The 20,010-nt window shown below is 34.7% G+C and overlaps 1 pseudogene; it reads right to left on the bottom strand.

Moving 5' to 3' along the window:
- Positions 1-1,029: 1,029 nt before the first annotated feature.
- On the bottom strand, positions 1,030-1,128 carry LOC132310608 (small nucleolar RNA R71; annotated as a pseudogene).
- Positions 1,129-20,010: the final 18,882 nt, after the last annotated feature.

A 20,010-nucleotide genomic window follows, 5' to 3' on the forward strand; every position in this document is an offset into this window, starting at 1 on the left:
TAAGCAAGGAAAAATGCTAAAAATCTAAAAATTTGCTAAGCTAAGCTACTAATTTGGAGTTGAAGTGCTAAAGGACCTTTGTGAGCTTTTTCTTACTCAAACTATTAGTTAAATCGTCAGCCTGCGTGGAGGCTTGTATTTTAATTCTTAGATAAATCGTGAGCCCACGTGGAGGCAATTTACTTTTCTTGCATATTTTGTTAAAACATGGGAGTATGAGAACATTGTATGTGGATGAAGGTTGTTATTGTTGATTTGTTGTGAAGGTGAAGTATTTGGTGTTATTGCTTGTAGTGTTGCATTGTGCATGCATGGTTGTAGATCATTGAGACCCACTCTTGTCCCTTTAAATTTTTATTTTGAATCCATTGTTCGAAACCCTAGGGGAAGAGGTAGTTCTAGTCAATCCATTTCATCAATGGAAGGACACAATGAGGACCATGTGGAGGACCTTGGTCACATTGACCAACAAGGCATCCTCCACCCCAATGTGCATCATGATAACATGCAAGTTTCATTAGGCATGCCAAGGCCATTTGTTCATCCACCACAACAACAAGGCCAAGTTCTATTGGGAATGCCAAGGCCAATCTATGCTCCACCACCTCCCATCATTCAACGCAATTAAGGTGCCCATGTTGCACCTCCAATTGCTAATCCTCCCCTTGCTTTAAGAGATCACTATGTGCCTAATGAATATAATGCACCCACATGCATTCAATTGCCACCATTTAGAGCACATCACTATGAAATCAAGCCACAAACCATTCAAATGATTCCTAACTATCATGGACTTCCAAGTGAAGAACCTTACAAGTATTTGGATGAGTTTCTTGAAGTATGTTCCACCGTAAAATATACGGAGATACCGGAAGAGGTCTTAAGGCTTAAACTTTTTCCATTCACCCTTAAAGACAAGGCAAAATATTGGTTTAACAATCTTAGGCCTTTTTTAATAACTTCTTAGGCGGAAATGCAACAAGAGTTCTTAAAGAAGTACTATCCGGTTTCTAAGACTAATGCCATGAGAACTTCAATTAGGGAATTTTCACATGGGGATGGAGAAACATTTCATGAGGCATGGGAACGCTTTAATGAATTACTTAGGAAGTGTCCACATCATGACATGCCCAAATGACAATTAGTTCAATATTTCTTTGAGAGCTTATCGGATAATTACAAGGGCACGGTTGATGCTTCCATTGGTGGCTCTTACATTGATAGGCATGAGGATGACGTGTGGTGTCTTTGTGAGAACATGAGTGAAAATTCTTTGCATCATACTTTATCTTCAAAGAATGGTAGAAATTCTAGTGGTAGGAAGAGTGTTGGCTTACATCAAGTTGATCACTCCAATGAAATTGCCGCTGAAATGAAATCATTATCTCAAAGGTTTGATCAATTTTTGATCAATCAAAACTCGGCAAATCAAGTATTTTCCTTCCCTAACCATTCTCATCATGCATCTAATGAGACATGTATGACTTGTTCAAGTATTTTACATTCTACTTCCAATTATCCCCATGGACATGTGCAAAGTGAGCATCATGAACAAGCAAATGCTGTTTTTGCTAATCAAGGGAACAATCCTTATGGCAATCATTACAATCCTAGTTGGAGGAATCACTCGAATTTCTCTTGGAAAAGCTAAGGGGAGGGCTCAAACCCTTCCCAAGGTGGTTTTCAAGGGAAATACATTCCACCTCCACTACAAGGCCATGGTTCCCAAGGTTTTAGATCATCATACCAATCACAAGGAAACCAATTTTCTAATTCTCATTTTCCTAATCAACCATCATATTCCCAAGAAAATGTTAGAAGTCCCGCTTTTGAAGAGAAAGTTTTGACCACTTTGGGCACTTTAGAGGCAAACACACAATTACTTCATTCTCACTCTCAATCCATTGCTAAGTTAGAAACCCAAGTAGGGCAAATAGCTAGTACTTTGAATGCTAGAGAAAAAGGGAAAATGGCTTTGAATGCCCCACAAAAGTAACAATGTGTTGTGGAGACTCATTGCTCATCGGAAGGTCACACAATAGAGCATGTCAATGTAGTGACTACCTTAAAAAGTGAAAAGGTTGTGGACAACCAAGTGGTTATATCCAATGAAGAGAGTGAACCGGTGTAACCACAAGTTGACACCCATCCCGTTTCATATCATATTCCTCTTTCATTACATGTGCATGACCATATAAATGAGAATGTGTTGAAAAGTCATTTGAAAAATGATTTTGAAAAGAGAAATTTACAAAATGATTTGAAAACTTCTTGTGTTGAAGAGACTTCAAAGAAAATTTCCGAAAAGGTTTCTGAACCAAAAGCTTCATTTCCGGATGCCTTAAAAGGATCCATTTCAAATGACAAACAAAACACCAAAGTAAATGAAATCATGGACGCATTTAGGCAAGTGAAAGTTAATATTCCACTTTTGGATGCAATCAAGCAAATTTTGGCTTATGCCAAATTCTTGAAAGACTTGTGTACCCAAAAGAGGAAGAATAAAAGCCAAGCACCTAGGAAAGTGGTCTTAACCGAGCAAGTAAGCTCAATTTTGCAGCATAACACTCTTTCAAAGTTTAAAAACCTCGGTTCACCTTCCACTTCATGCATCATTGGTGATCATATCATTAATCGGGCTCTTCTTGACCTAGGAGCAAGTGTTAATCTTCTTCCATACTCGGTATATGTCAAATTAGGCTTAGGAGATTTGAAATCGACGTCGGTAGTTTTGCAACTTGCCGACCGATCAATCAAAAAGCCTAGGGGTATCATCGAGGATGTCTTGATTAAAATTAATAAATTCTTCTTTCCCGTTGATTTCGTTGTCATTGACACGGAACCGGTCCCAAATCCTAAGAGCCAAATTCCCATTATCCTTGGCCGTCCTTTCTTGGCAACCACGAATGCCAACATCAATTGTAGGACGGGGATAATGAAAATCTCATTTGGCCACATGAAGGTAAAGTTGAATATTTTTAATCCAACCCCTAATTCATTTGACAAGCATGAAGAGATTAATGTTGTAGAGAAATGTCATGACCTCAAAAGTGAAGGGATTGAGTTTTTGTGTGAGACTAAAGTTTCAAAAAGTCCATCTTCAACCTTGAAACCAAAGAAAGTTGTTTCAAAATCTTGTTTTGAAAGGGCGTGGAAGCCCAAAGATTGCATTGACTAAGGACCAAAAACATCTTTTGAGCTGAATCCAACAAGTTCCTTAAAGAACCATTTGTTAGGTGGAGTTCAAAGCACTTATCACCCCATTGAGGAGGGGATGCACTATAAGATGTTTGATTCAGGCTAAAAGAGCCCAACGTCTTGCTAGAGACATTAAAGACTAGCAAGACATTTCGTAGGGTGTCAAAACCCTATTCCTCCCTCATTTCTATCTTTAATTTCATTTCTTGCGAAGTCTAGATATTGGCTTTGGGTTCATATGCATTGCTAGGAACAGTGATTAGGACTGCATGCACTTTTATGTTGCAATTTAGCGTTTTGCATAAGTTCGATCGATCTCTAAGGAGAATTCGATCGATCGAACTTCGATCTGCATCCAACACTTCGAAAATTTTCGACCTGCATTCAATCTGCATCCAAATCACCTCTCTGTCCCATCGATCGAATTTGTTCTCAGATCGATCATAAGTCCTTAGATCGATCCAAACTTCAAGTTCGATCGATCTTGAGTTCCAACACTTAGAAAAATTTCTGAACCCAAAAACCTGCATATTTCAGCTCTCTGTCAGATCGATCGCACATTTTGTTCAGATTGATCTATGTTCTTCATCTCACTATCTTTGACTTTGTTTTGACTTTTTAATTTTAAATTCCAAAAATTCAAAAAAAAAAAAAAAAAAATTTAAAAAGATTTTATTTCATTTAAAAAAAAAAAAATCCAAAAATATTTTCAAATTTTCAATTTTTAGTTTTAAATTTTTTTATTTTTTTTAAAGATCTTAAAAATTTCAAAAATATTTTGAAGAGAGATCGATGTCAGTTCGATCGATCTGAGGATTCAATTCGATCGATCGAACTGGCAAGGGAAGTTTTTTAAAAATAGAAATCGAGGGTTTCTAGATCAATTCCTAAGATCGATCTAACCCTCTCAAAACCCCAACCCTCTCATCGCCGCTGCACCCACCTTCTCTATCTCCGGCGAACACCTCCGGCGAGATCCAAGCGTTGATTCTCTCTCTTCTCTCGGATCTTCATTTGCATCTCACCCCCTTCTAGTCTCCACTTCTCTCTCTCGGTTTTTAGGTGAGATCCGAATCCCCCTTTGTGATTCAAGCTTCCATATGATATAGCCATGTTTTAAATGTTAGATCCATGCTATTTTGATGATAAAAATCTACATTGATGAAGTGTGAAGCGCTTTGTATGTATGTGTATATATATGTATATATGGTTGTATATATTTTTGAAATTTAATTTATTTTTGGGAGTATGGGCCTTCTTAAGTGATTATGATTAATGATATGTTATGTTGATGGGCCCACGACCTTGTTCGTATAGGCCCCGTGCCATCCACGTCACAGATCTGTGACTGTTCATGTTCTTTGCACAGTTCGATCGATCGAATCTATTTCTCAGATCGATCTAGTGAGATCGATCAAACTTAGTTTCTTAGTTTCTCAGATCGATCATGTGAGATCGATCTCACATTTTTTGTGATCGATTGAACTTCACAGATTGCATATACACATTCCATACATCTTATCTTGTGTCCATGCTATCTCACTCATGCCCAATGCCTGTGATTTTCCACATTGGATGCATTTTACACTTATACTGCCTAGCATGTTCACATCCTGTCACTTCCATAGATTCATGCCATTTATCTATTTTGTTTATCTTACTTGACATACATGATTCTATTTTGTGCTTTAATTCTTTATATCGGCACTGACTTCCTTTGCAAGTTTCCTTTTATTTTGCAGGCCATGGCTAAAGTTAAGACTGTAGCTCGTGGACACTATCACCGTAGGGGCAGGCAGAGTTTGGATGATGAGGTAGGTCCATCTCATGCCGAGGACCCATACAGGAGAAACCAGTTGAGCCCATACAGTCTCCTAATTCTGACAGCAGATTACACTCTGATGCTGGCGCATCTCTTCCACACGGTGACGCTGAGGCTGAGCACATACCATCTCCACCACCACAACCAGCTCAGCCAGCCCAGGAGTTAGACCAGCCATTACGTAGATACTCACGCCTTTCAGTGGTGCACGAGTCAGTCTTCGATACAGATTTCTTTTCCCGATCGGTACTCACTCGATCAGCATATGATGATATATTATGGAGAGGCCTTGCAGCCATTCTTGCCCCTGTCACAGACCTAGTGTACTCGAGGCTAGTACGAATGTTTTTCCAGAACCTCCGGCCTGCCCCGCGTAACACGGCAGAGCTGAGGACCACCATTGATGGTCATTTGATTTCTATTACAGTGGATACATTGTCCAGATCTTGCCACTGTCCACATCACTGCCCTCTAGAGCTACAGGACACATATCCCACTCTCTATAGGCCCACATACGCCACCCGGACCTATCTTCCAGATGACTTGTGGTTCTTCGACTCTGTCCTATTCCGCAACATCTTCATGGCCGGCCATAAGATACAGCAGAGAGGTGACTTTTTGACAGCTCTGTACGCATTCTATTCAGGGCATTGGCTATATATCCCAGCGCTCATCTAGAGTGTGATAAGGAAGCTCTATGATGACTACATTAGCAAGGAGAGGCCCAAAAAGGCTAAGTATCTCCCATGGCCACCTCATCACCTAGATCCTACGTGACCAACACTATCCCTTCCAGCCACGGGAGCGTCTTGAGACTGGGTCCTACTCGTTCGGAAAGAAGGACTGGGATAAGAGCTACAACGCTCTTATCAAGAGCCTTCAGGATGATGCTGCCGAGGCAGCAGAGGATTCAGAGGTAGAGGATATGGCAGCAGCAGTAGACCCGGCAGTGGACGACATACTAGTCGATCCGGCTTCCGTACATATGGACATCGATTTGGAGCAGCCTGCCGAGGACGCAGAGCAGCACTCACCAGTTAGGTCACCCATTCATGATGCGGAGCAGGCTCAGGATCATCATTCTCCCGATCCAGCGGTACCTGAGGCTCCAGCACAGACACCCGGCTTTGGAGAGCGACTCCAGGCTTTGGAGGATGCTGTAGTGTCTATTCGCGCTGATACGGTTTCTCTCCGAGAGGATGTTGTCTCCATTAGAGCTGATATTGCTACCCTCCGTACGGATGTCATTACCGCATTCTGAGATCTATCCAGAGACATCCGCGGAGCGCGATGTGCCCGTCCTACCTCTTCTTCCTGATCTCTCTATCTCTTTTCTCTTATCATCTCATATATCTGTGATCTCATCATGTTTTTGATACTGTTATATTATTTTTGCAACCGTGTCTGTCGGCTCTGATACTGGATGTACTGTACTTTATTCTTTGTTTATATATGCTTTCTTTGTAGATGTCATATTTTCATATTCTTATAGCTACCTGTTTGACTCTATCAGGTGTACTCCAGTGACTTCAGTGAGAGAGAGTACTACCGAAAATTTTCAGGACCACCCTTTTACCTCTCTCTAATTTTCAGTTGCTATCCCATTTACACTTGCATGACCACTGTGCACTGTTATTATCCATTTTGTTATCTGATGAGTTTATCCAGGTGCCAAATTTCAGGACCACAGTTAATCCCAAGTTTTGGGGGGGGGGGGGGGGGGCTATGCCACCCACTTTGGATACTTCTATCCCAGCCATTCTTTGTCTTCATTGCAATGGTATACTCTTTCCTTTTGTTCTCTTTGCATATTAAAGACACTATGCCATTTAAGTTTGGGGGTAATGATGCTTTGCAGTGTTTGTTTTTAAAATTCAAAATTTTGAGCATGACTTGTGTATTTGAGAGATTTTCTATGATTGGTCCATGATTAACTATGATTTTGATCTTTTGAGGACTATATTGCTTAGAATTTAAAAATTGCATGACTTGAGAGTCCAATACTCTTTGTATGCCTTGTGGATGTTAGGAGTAAATTTTTTGAAAAATTGATATCTTGCTTGCATTTGTGGTCCACATCATCCTGATTTTGTAATTGTTTTGAGATTCACTCTAGGATTCTACATTAGCACAGGCGCACACTAGCATTCATTTGTGGGGTATATGCTTTGTTGATTATTGAATTGGTTATATCCCAATTGGGCTAGTAGTGCATTGAAAGCTTTCATTCTTGATAAAGGTGGATAACAACCCCTTTTCACTAAGTAGCCGGGATTCTAGCCTCATCAAACACTGAATTTCTCGCGCCAAAAGATGGAGGGCCCGAACTTTAGGTTAATAAATGAACTTGCTAATAACAAAAAAAAAAAAGTTGCAAAAGCAATAAAAAGTGAGGACTTCTCCCAAAAGGTGAGAAGTGGGAAATGATTAGATGGAGGTTGTTTTGATTTGTAACCTAGTTGATTTGAGCTTGTATGTCCATAGGGGTGTTTGAACACCTAGTGCTCTAAAACTGTCTAGTTTGGGAGTCATTGACCTAACGCTCGACCTCATGGATCGCTAAAAAGCTTAATAAATCAACACATTGCACCATGCTTCCATTTTTGATCCTATAAAAAAAAAAAAATAAAATAAAATAAAATTCAAGTGAAAAAAATAAGCGCACCTAGAACAATAAAGCTTTAATAAAATGTCAACTTTTTGTCTTGAAGATCGGTACTAGATTTTTGTGCTAGTTTGAGGGTAAGGATGTGATCATTTATTTAGTTGGCTAAGATAGCAACATATTTGATGCCGTTCCACTCAAAAAGGATTCTAGAGTTGTTTTGATTTGCATGATCATTTTCTTGATGTGTGGAGGACCATACTTGCTTGCTTGATGTTGAGATTTTGGGAAATTGCTCAAAAATGTTTGAAAAATTGCATACTTGAGGTAGTTTTCTCCCAATGTTTGTTTGCAATATTGGTACCTCTTTTGAAAGAATGAGCTTAATGTTTATGGGTATCATCTCTGGAAACCCTCACGAAACTATACTCGTCCACTAGGGGTAATCTAGGGGTTTAAAAGGATTGTTGGATATGCTAAATGTAATCGTGTTCCCTACGAAAGTGGCGTTATCCATTTATTGCTTTCTAGTTCATAGTTATATAGTTATTCATTTCATTCCTTTACTTTCTAGTTCATTGTTAGGGACTAGCAATATTTAAGTTTGGGGGTGTGATGAGTGCTGAAAAGTGCGTATTTAAACCCCTTAAGTTTAGGTATTCTAGAACCTTTATCTATCTTATTTTAGCATTTTGTATTGATTTCGTGTTATTTCCATTTTCAGGTACTTATCCTTAAAACAAGCTAACTGAGCCAAATAAGAGAGAAATGAAGCAATTCTGGGAAGAATCGAAGAAAGGAGCAAAATAGAGCAAAATGAAGCAAAAGGTGGAATTTCAGCAAATTTGATCGATCTCAATAAAAGTCTGATCGATCCAATTTCCATCGATCTCAGCACTTCAAGATGGATCTGAGCCATGTTTGTTCCTATTCAAAAATCTCAAAGTTCGATCGATCCAACCTCATTCTATGATCGATCGAACCATCTTGTCCTTATCCAAATGATTGATCTTATCCAGTTGTACCACCCTACCAACCACTTTTGTCCTTTTTGTAAAAATATCTTCAAAATATCTCAGGTTTGTTTTTATCCAAAAAGGCGCTGCCATTGAGGATCGATCCAATTTAAATTCGATAGATCTAAATCTCAACCATGTTCGATTGATCTCACCCCAAGTTCGATCGATCGAACCTCCCAAATCCCGAGAAAAATCCAAATTCTAACTCATTAAAAGTTGTCTCATATCCAATCATTAGAGGATTATTGGTGTACGAGCCCAGCTCATTTGGGGTGATTTTTGACCTACCTATATAAGGAATATGAGCCACTTTTTGAGAGAGACTTTTGAGACTTTAGAAATTTTTGATACACATACCTAGAGAAGATAATACTTAATGAGGAAGCAAAGGAGAGGAGGAGGTTAGAGACACCATTGGAGACTTTTCATCAACCAAGGAGAAGATTTCTTCAATGGAGCTTATCCTTAAGGGTTGGAGGACATCATCCATGAGTGGCTAGACATCCTCTTGGGGCTAGAGGTAGCCCTAAGCATGCTTTCTACTTCTTGATTTATGTATTTTTGAGGGGATTTGTATTGTGATTCATGTCTTGACACTTCTATATATAGATCTTATTTATTCAATGATTTATATGGTTTAATGCTTCCAATTGATCATTTCATTTTATCCATATGTCTATGTATGCTAGAATAGATGTTCATGTGTTTGTCTCTATTTCTTGTGTTATTGATGCATGTCTATGTGTATTGATGCTATAGATCTAAAGATTGTCAAGACATAGTGCTTAATGGCATATTCTTGTGGTTTATTTGATAGTTCATACTCATTTATTGATGGATTGTAACTCTCCCTTAGTTTAATTAGTTTAATTTCATGTCATTAGCTTAGTTGTAGTGTAGTTGTTAAATGGGAGGACAATCCATGCTTGTTGTTGGTGTTCCATACTTATGAAAAGCAAGTAACATATATCTCTAACCTTGTGATGTGTTTGGATTGTGAGCTTAAAGAAATGATTAATGGCTTAATTTGATATGTTGTGTTATCCACCATGTTGTTTAGACAATATATGCTTAATTTGTCATCCATGCTTATTGAAACAACCACACACGCGCTATTTGTTGCAATATATGTTCTTCCCCTCATTAATCGTTCATTAAAGGTGTAGAAAAGCTATGCTTAGTGGTGATCTCTAAACCTCAAAATCTTTCTCTCTTTTATTCTCCTTATTACATTATTGTTTACTTTAGTTTAAATTGCATCTAGTTTAATTCAACCAACCAACCACTACTTTGATTACTCGACCTACTAACCCTAATCTTGATTCCTCAACCTAGTACGACCCTCAATCCCTTGGGACGATCCCTACTCACCCTAGCTATATTTTTAGTGAAAGGTAGTATTGGCAATTTCTAAATGTAAAACTTGGCCACATTGCATAAACTTTTGGTTCCAATCGACGGGAAATGACATACCATAGGTTCTTTGAAAAATTTTGAGATACAGAATTGTAGTTAAACTGAAAAAGGAAAAAATCTTGCTTTAAAGTCAACTTAAGTTGAAAATACCGTTGATGATAATTCTAATGAAGATGTGGCTCTCATATCTAGACAATTTAACCAGTTTTTGCAAAAATAACAAAGGAGAAGGAACGACAATAGGGCCAATCCTCGAAATTTTGACAAGGGTTCAAATTTTAAGATAGATGAAAAAGGGAAAGAGTCTAAAGAAACTAAACGTACTTGCTGGAATTGTGATGGCAAAAGTCACACTTCAAATATTTGTCCTAGTCCTATGAAAAATTAAAGGGATATTAATAAAGGAAAAACAATGAAAGTTTTAGTTTATGAGAATTCTACTCTTAGTGATAATGAATCTTCCCATGATGATTGGAATGATTTTTCTTTTGTTGCTTTTCTTGATAAAGGTCCTCATATTGTTACTTTGTCTAATTTTGATATTTCAAATGATGAAAACAATGAAATCTCTAATGAACAGGTTCAAGAGGATGAGACGGAAGAAGAAAGATTGAAGAAGATGTTTGCAGAAATTGTTGAAGTTAAATTGGCTATCAAAAAGTTAGCAAATGAACTTATTCAAGCCAAAGAAGAGAATGATGAATTGAGAAAACAAATTGATGAAGGAAAAAAGAGGGCTTTGAAAGCAATTCACTCATCTCTAATCTCAATGAAAAAATAAAATCTCTTGAAGGCGAGGTAATTATAGCTAAATCTTTGAAAAGCTCTCTGGAATTTAGGGTTGAAGTTCTTGATGTTGAACTGATAAAATCTCAAGAAAAATTGATTGTTTTTACTTGTAGACAAGTCAAACTGAATAAGATGATAAATATTGGTAAGAGTGTGAGTTATAAAATAGGTTTAGGATTTGTTAAGGGATCATCTAGTAATCAGGGTAAAACAATTTTTGTGAAACTTGTTAATTAGAACTTGCATGATCCTATTTTGGTTGATTCATTGCATTCTAATATGTCTAATTTGCCTAATGTGTTGCAATGCACTTTTTATGGTAAAATTGGACATAACCAACATTATTATTTTCGCAAGAAAAGAAAAGTTTTTCTGACATTCATTCTCATGGGTTTTATGCTTTAAATAGGGTGCATACTAAGAAGAATAAGAATTTTGTTTCACCAAAAAATTCTAAGGTTAAAATTTGTCTTTAAAGAAAGTCAAATCTTAAAAATCTTTCAAAAATTAAAGGTGAAGACTGTGTGGATCAAGAAATAAGAGAATTATGTGCTAGTTGGTTCTATGGAACTAGTTTCCAATAGGTCATTCGGTGCAAAACCTTCAAATTGTAAAGTGATTATAGAGTGTATTTATTGAAAATTTGTTGCCATTGGATCTCTTTTTTATTGTCTAGGGTTTGGTTGAGGTTTTGAGGAAACAATGATCATAATTTTCATGATGACATATGTGAAAAATTCTTTCGGTTGAATTTATGATCTATCTTTGAATGTAAATTGTGACACATGATGAATTGATAAAAATAGATTCTTGGTTTATAATCTATAGAATGAAAAACAATTTGCTTTGGTTATGTGATTTTTAGATTTAAATCTCTCAAGTTCATATCTTTTTGTGCACTAGTCCATATTTGAGAAAATTGATTGAAAATCATTGGAATGTTGACTATGTTGTATTGCTCATGAAAGTTATGAAGGTTATTGTTAAAAAAAATAGAACATAAAAAAAAAAAAAAAAATTGATGAAAATTTTAGCCTAAAAAAAAAAGAAAAATCAAAAGAATGCTGAAAATCTTTGTTAAGGAAAAAGCTTCCTAAGCTTCTATTAGACTTTGAAGTGGAGTTATTTGAGTAAAAATAAAGGTAGAAACAAGTTGAAATAGTGAATTGCTGTCTACTCTTTAGAATGAAAGCCGTCTTGCTTAGAAAATTTGTTAAAAAATAATCTTATCTTGATGTTTTTCGATCCATATGATTTAGACAATGATTTGATGAAATTTGATTGAAATTTGATGAGATTGCATTTTATACACACACATGAACTTGCTAGATGAATTTCTAAATTTTCTTTAAACATTGCATGTTGAATTTCATGTTCAAAAACTTGTGTTAATAGATATTCATAAATTTTTTTGAAAACTTGGATCATGTATTGACTTGAAATTTATGGGATTACGTTGCTTAATGTTTTGATTTTTTTTTTTTTAAAATAAATATATAAAAAAGCCAAAAAAGATTTTGTGTTTTTCTTCAAATTTTTTAAGTTTTTATTTATTTATTTTATTTTTTATTTTTTTGATCATTGGGTATTTGAGATAATATTTGAATTTTTTTTGAAATTTTTTAGTCTAAGGATTCAAGTTTGGAAGACTTGAACCGGTTCCAGCCCCTTAAACTACTTTAAGAAGTGCATAGTTTCTTTGTTTTGAAACTACCAGACTTGAACTAGTTCCACCCCCTTGAACCGGTTCAAGTCACTGAAACTGGGCCCTTAAGTATCATATTGCGCGTGTTATTGGGTCAATTTGCACACCATTAGGCAACATTTTTTTAACACTCCTCACCCCCACTCTTGCACCCATACGTAGATATCATTCCCTAATATCATTATTGCATCAATAATTGAAGGTAATCATCATATATGCTTGTAATCTTCTTCATTCTCATTATATGATTGTTTGATTTACAAAATTGTTATTGGGATTGACATTAGAGGTTTGGGTTTGAGCAAACTTAAGGAGTTTTTGAAAAGCTCACTGTGTTGTTGTGATTGAAGACCTTGGGATTAAATTTGTTGATGTGTTGAGATTGTTGTGTGCATTGTTATTAATTTTTGGGGTTTAGAGGATTAAAATTGAATTTAGTCGAGAACACTTTTGGGTTGCACACCAAGTGTTCGACGAAATTCCTGAAAGAGATTTGAAGGCTCAAAACAAAAATCTTTGTGAATCAAATGGCTCCAAGGTTGTCTAAAGAAGCTAAAGGCAAGCGAATTGCACCCAATAGACCTCCAAAGCGTGCTAGAATGAGCATTGTCATTCATGAGCCTCAAATGGAGTCACACATGCCTTTGGATGCACTATCATCTCCAATGTTATCCATGTAACGACCCAAACTCGGGGGTCCGAATCGCTAACATGGTCCTTAACCGAACCTGAGGACCCTCTAGTAACAAAATGGTTATTTTACAATATGAAAGGATAATTTATCTTTACACTAGTTAAATGAAGTCTAAAACAAACATTCTTGTCATTCCATGACATTTTGAAAAGGCTCTACGGTCATTGGTCATGATTTCTCAAAAGTGCCCTTACTCGGTTTAAGGGAAATTTTGACACCGTCCCACTAAAACAACCATATCTCTTAACATGAATAAAATTTGAAGATAAGGTTGGTCTCATTGGAAATCTAACTCAAAATTCTTGAAAATGGACTCATGAATGACCCTATTTGGGTTTGGAACGAAGAAGTCATGACCACACGAAGTTAGATGATGAAAGCTGACAAACTGTGAAAGCCAAAAAGTGCACTGGAGGACTTGAACCGGTTCTAGATTTCTTGAACCGGTTCTAGATGGGCAGAATGCCCAAACATGAACCAATTACACCCTTGAACTAATTCTAGGAAAGTTGAACCGATTCTAGATGACAAGAATCCTGAAAAATGCCCAATAAAAGCCTTAACTAAGCACTTGTTGTAATGCCCTGATATTTTAAAGGATTTATTAATTGAGATTAATTATTTTTATTTTATTTTAAAATAATTTGTTTGTTTTAATTGGGATTAATTGCTTTTATTTTTTAAATAATTATTTATTTATTTAATTGAGTGCTTATATTAATTGTTTTATTTTAATTTGATTATATTTCATGATTATATTTGTTGAATTGATATGGTATTTTGTTTTGTGAAATGCTATGATTGAATTATTTATTTGATTTGTGTGTATTTAAGCTTGTGTGAATTATTTGTTAATTATTTATACTTTATTAGATTTAATTTAATTATTTTAATTGGATTGGGCTTAAGAGGAGTGGGACCAATGGATGTAGTCTTGGACTTGAAGGAAGCCTTGTTGGGTTAATTAATAAAGGCCCATGGTTATGTGATTATTTAAATAATCATTTTTGTATAATTATAAATATATATTTAATAAGTGTTATGAAAGTATACGATTTAATTAACTAACGATTAATTATGGAAGGTAAATATATATATATATATATATAAAATATAATATATGTTTATATATTTATTATTTAAAGATAATAATTATTATTTTTAATTTGGTAATCTTACTAAGAATAGGATTGGAGTAATTAATGTATATAAATATACACATAAGGTTTAGGGTTAAAAGGTTTTCATGTTAGAAAAATAAAGGAGACAGAGAGAGAAGAAGAGTATGCTGACAAGGAGTAGGCCAGCTCTGAGAAAGAGGATGCTGGAATTGCAAGAGACAATCAAAGATTGAAGCATCAGTTTCATTTCGAAACCTTCAGGCGAGTTATTCTCTAACTTTCCTCTTAAAACTCATAAGGATTTCACCTTGAGTATCAATGTTTAGATTAAATTTATTAATTAAATCATGGTTAGATCGGATGAATTAAAAACATGAATTATTATATTTTATTTTTTTAACTTTGGATTTTAAATTGTGAGATGTATGTGTTGTTTTTATTTTTTAAATCAATTGTTATAGTTGATTTGTAACCCAAGAGGGTTATTTAGGGTTAATAGAATTTTTAGGAATTTTCTGTAATTTTCTTAAATTTTCTAGTTTTTTTTTTTTTTTTTAATAGTTTTAGGAATTTATTATATTTTATTTTCCTATAATTGTTGAAAAATTATATATAAATATATATTGTTTATATATATATATATGCAGTGAATCGGCACATCAAGGGGGGGTGAGAAATCCAGTGTGGGTGAGTGCATAGGAATTCGGTACACAAGTCGATCTGGCCCATTTGATAATTTAAAGGTAATTAAGTAGTTTGATTCAGTGTGGTGCGGCACATGGGGGTGTGGTGCGCATAGTTATCTAGACCATAGAAGTGGTCTGGTCAACAAGGAAGTGATCTAGGGTAGCGCAAACCATGGAGAGTGGTGCACATTTAGATCTGGACTGTTGACTTGTTCTGGTCAACATATAAATGATACAATGCGGTCGCGCTTACAGTAGCAATTGATTTCAGCCTATTATTTTGCCTTGTTTATTACTTGAAATTTAAACGGTTACAACTCAGTAATCTTAAATCTAAATTGGGTCATTCTAGAGTTCAAATTTAAGGATTTTTCATCCTCTTTCCAATGGTACTAATTTTATTATCAGATTCCCATCATATTAGGAGATATTTACATTTTAGTAAGACGGTGTCGGAAAATTATTTAAACCGGGATGGAGTATTTATTAGAAATCATTTATGACGATATTTAGTAGCATTTAATTTACATAAATATAATTAAAATAATATTGGTGATGGAAGGAAGTGTATATATATACATATTTATTTATACATGTGCATATCTGTTTAATTAATTTATAAGTAATATGGATGAATGTGTGTGTGTATATATATATATACATATATAATTATTGATATATATGTATATATGGTTTTAAATAATTAAGGATTATTAAGAAAGGTGTTATACACACACATATATATATATATTAAATAATATATGTGTATATGTATATATTATTTAAGATGATTAATATTATTAGTATATCTGGATAGGTTGATTACTAAATTAATTATATGCATATGATATGTATGAAATGCCTAGGCATGAGTTGTTTTGTTGATAAGTTAATTTGTCTATGTAAGAATTGTTTGGTTGATAAATTAACTTTTAAGGTTTGGTACATGGTTGGATTGTAGGCATGGATGAGTTGTCAAATGCTTAAATATATGGCCTAAATATTTGTATGAATAAAATACATACATAGGAAGTATGAATGAGTTGCTAGTTTAAAAGTATAAATATAAATATATACTTGTGGAGGCATGGTTGAATTGCCAATGTATAAATAAATATACTTGTGGAGGCATGGTTGAATTACCAATGTATAAATAAATATACTTAAAGAGGTATGGTTGAATTGCCAATATATAAATAAATATGTTTATAATGGCATAGTTGATTTGCGAAAACGTAATTAAATTGTTATGTGTTAGATGATTAAAATTTTATCTATGGTTATTGTTTGTATAGGTTGGATTAGGATTAGATATTCTAAAATTAGAATAATCTAGTAATTACAGGTTAGTGTATTATTTTATGTATACTAATAAAATAATATTGGTGGAGACATGAATGATTTGTTAAAGCCTAGATATTGGCTGTGTGATTTGAATAATTAAATATTATTAGTTATTGGATTAAATGCAATATTCATTTAATTATATTTTAGTGTTTAAATGATTAATTAACTGTCTAGGACGGTGATTAAGGTTAAAGCAGTTTCTTTCTAAAAGAAAATGAGTTTGTGAATTGGTTTAGGTATGATTAGGATTTAATCATTGATTAATAAGTTTGGAAATTTAATGAACCTATTAATGGATGTGATTAATGTATTATATATAATTATATATATATATATATATATATATATATATATATATCTGTATCATTATATATTAAAGATAAAAACTTTATTAGGTTTGGTTTTGATCAGAGATGATCTGTTTATTGGTTTTCAAAGGCCTAGTAGAGATAACTTTCTCGTGGGTTTGACCCACTTATTTTTATCTTTCATGTTACTAGAGGTTCAAGTCTCAAGGTTGAGGATCTGCAGCTGAAAGACTTGTTTATTCTTTCAATTTATTCTAAAATAGGATGATAAAATTATTTTATTTATAATTGTCTGGATTATTGGATAATGTTTTTAAGGGTCCTTGCATTTCGGGATTCCCGAGTTGTAATTTTAGAGAAGTATTAATAAAATTATTATTTATTAGTTTTCTTCAGCGAGTTATTTATTCTTTTTAATTCTTTTTGTAATCTGTGCTTGCTTAAATACTTTAATTATTTTGATATCCCCTGATTTTGTGGGCGGACTTGATCAACCCGTGTTCCGAAATTAGGGGGTATCACACTTGTGCACATGAGCACCCCTTTGGTCCTGTGATGACCTTATTTAAAGTCTAAACCTGTCCCAAATCATACATTTAATAGTGTAAAACATGAATAGACATACATGCATTGAATTAGGCCACAAATGTGTTTGATACACCAATTTAAGTCCAAATGAGTCCCATTACATTGAAATGCTTTTATAAGTCATCTTTCATTTCAAATCCTCAATATATGGACATAGTCACAATTCTCATCACTTATATAACTAAAATGAACCGAAAGTGATTCCAAATTTTTTAAATACAAATATGGATCCTTGCGGTCACAATTACAACGTTTTACATCAATTAAGGGTCTAATACAAAAGAATACAAAATGGTGCCTCTGTTTGCCCTAGTTATACATGAGATGGTCCGTCATTGACTACGTCTCCGTCATAACCTGAAAAAATGTTAAAGGAAAGGGGTGAGCATGGAGGCTTAGTAGGAGATGTATAAGGCACCAACTTTGGACTCCCTTAAGCCACACATCACACATACAGGATAAAAAGAAATCGAGATCATATATCAATCACAACGATAACACTTAGGCATTTTTAAAACACAGGTATGCATAAGATGCAATGTAATGCCCACATTTCCCAATCTTGGTCTCAACCAACCCTAACTCGGCCTCTACTGGCCCTAACTTGGTCTCTACCGACCTCAAACCCACATTTTGAAAACCTACTAATTGACTTTACCGAGACGAGATTGATTGCAATCTCCGGTTCCGAATCTGGCAACAGTTATAGGGCCTAATATTAACTTTTTCACGCCCTACACCGGGCCGCTCTCCCTTTAGGTCAAGTTAGCCCTGGACTCGTGAAATCCGGTTCCTTTTATAAAAAATCTTTTCAAAACTATTTTTCTCATTCTCCCTTTCCTGCCATGTCATGCATATGCCCCTAATTTCAACAAATTAACTTCAATTTCATTGTGCGATACCCCCGGATTTCCGAATGCGGGTTAGCTAGGCCCACGCCTGAATGCCCGAGGATATCAAAAACAAATTGGCAATAAACGAACACAGAATACAAAAGGATAAAAAAGAATAAACAAAAATGCTGAAATAAAAACTAAAATAATTATCCAATATTTAAATCCTCATAATAAATTTCCATTAATTAATTCTTTTGATACAATTAATCCTCCAGTAATGCAACTCGAGAATCCATACTGTGTGGATCCCTAGAAAACCAAAACTGAAAAGTAATAGTAAGAACTGTCTACATCTGAAAAGCTAAAACATAACTGAAACAACTATGTAAAATCAGAAGAGTGAAGTAGACTGGTCTCTGCTCAGCACGAACCATCTCGACACTTGATAAATACCTGAAAAATAATTTTGGGTTAGGCCTATGAACAAATTCTACCGTACTACAGTCCAAGCAGAGATCCGATACACGTATACATCCTAGTCAACTCAACAATAACTAAGTAGTCCGTATATATATAGATACACACTATAGGATGCTTACAAGGCTATAGGTCTGTCTTAACCTGAAAAGTAGGCAACATGCAAATTGCACATAAAGTGGGGATAGTACCTAGACCTACCAGGACACACAGATGTCTACTATATCCAGGTATCCATCCTAGGCAATATATGTACCCTAACCATGATCCTGAGACTCAAGCTCATATCATGGCATATAACTATATATATAAAATCCATCTATCCAAGCATAAAAGTAATCCATGATATGTCATTCAACTGTTTGTTAACCTGACACGAATAGGTAGGACTTAACATTTCAGTTAATCCGTCCCTATAAAATATGAATAGATGGGACTTAACATTTTTAGTTAATCTGTCCCTATTATGCCACAATCCCATACTGGTATATATAATGCATACAATCATAAATGATGCAACAGATATAATATCACATCAAAAAAATCTCAAAATAAGCATAATAGAAACCAAATATTCCCATGATCATATTATGCAGCCAATACATGATTAAAATCATTTAACCTCCACCTAAATTGCTATAATAGTTTTAAGCAATTAAATCCTCAATTATCAACGTGTAAATTCAATTAGAATTTCATACTGATTAATCCCTATAATAAAATCAGAAACAATACATGATTATATTATACTGCCAATGCATGATTAAAATCATATAACATCTATATAAATTGCTAAAATAATAATAAGTAATAAATCCTCCTTAACCTATAACAACATGCAAATTTAATTAAAATTTCATATTATTCCAATCCTTAGCATATTAATGTGAATTATGCATTCTGGGTATTTAACATGTCCATTTAAATTAATTAAACGAAAAAAATACCTATTATGGGCAAAGTAACCAATAAACCCAAATTACAACCAAACCAATTTACTAGCTCATATTACTAGCGTATTAGTCTACTAGGTTCCCAACATAATCAACTAGCAACTAGTGGTACTCTACTGGGCTCTCAACATAGTCAATTACTAACTAATAGTCTACTGTGCTCTCAACATAGCCAACTACTAACAAATAGTCTACTGTGCTCTCAACATAGCCGACTACTATCAAATAGTTTATTGTGCTCTCAATATAGTCGACTACTAACTTCCTGGGTACGTAGTCTACTAGGTTCTCAACTTAGTCGACTACTTCTTCCTTGTGACTCCTTTGTTAATGGTCTTAAGGGTCTGAACTATGGCCTAAATCATCCCAGATAAATATATGAAGGTAATATGCATCTTAAACACAGATCAAAAAAAGATTTCATATAACAAATATCAAGATTAAGC

The sequence above is a fragment of the Cornus florida genome, unplaced genomic scaffold, assembly GCF_030987335.1.
Source record: "Cornus florida cultivar Cherokee Brave unplaced genomic scaffold, ASM3098733v1 CherokeeBrave_3.0.0_Hap2_Chr05, whole genome shotgun sequence".
NCBI classification, from domain to species: domain Eukaryota; kingdom Viridiplantae; phylum Streptophyta; class Magnoliopsida; order Cornales; family Cornaceae; genus Cornus; species Cornus florida.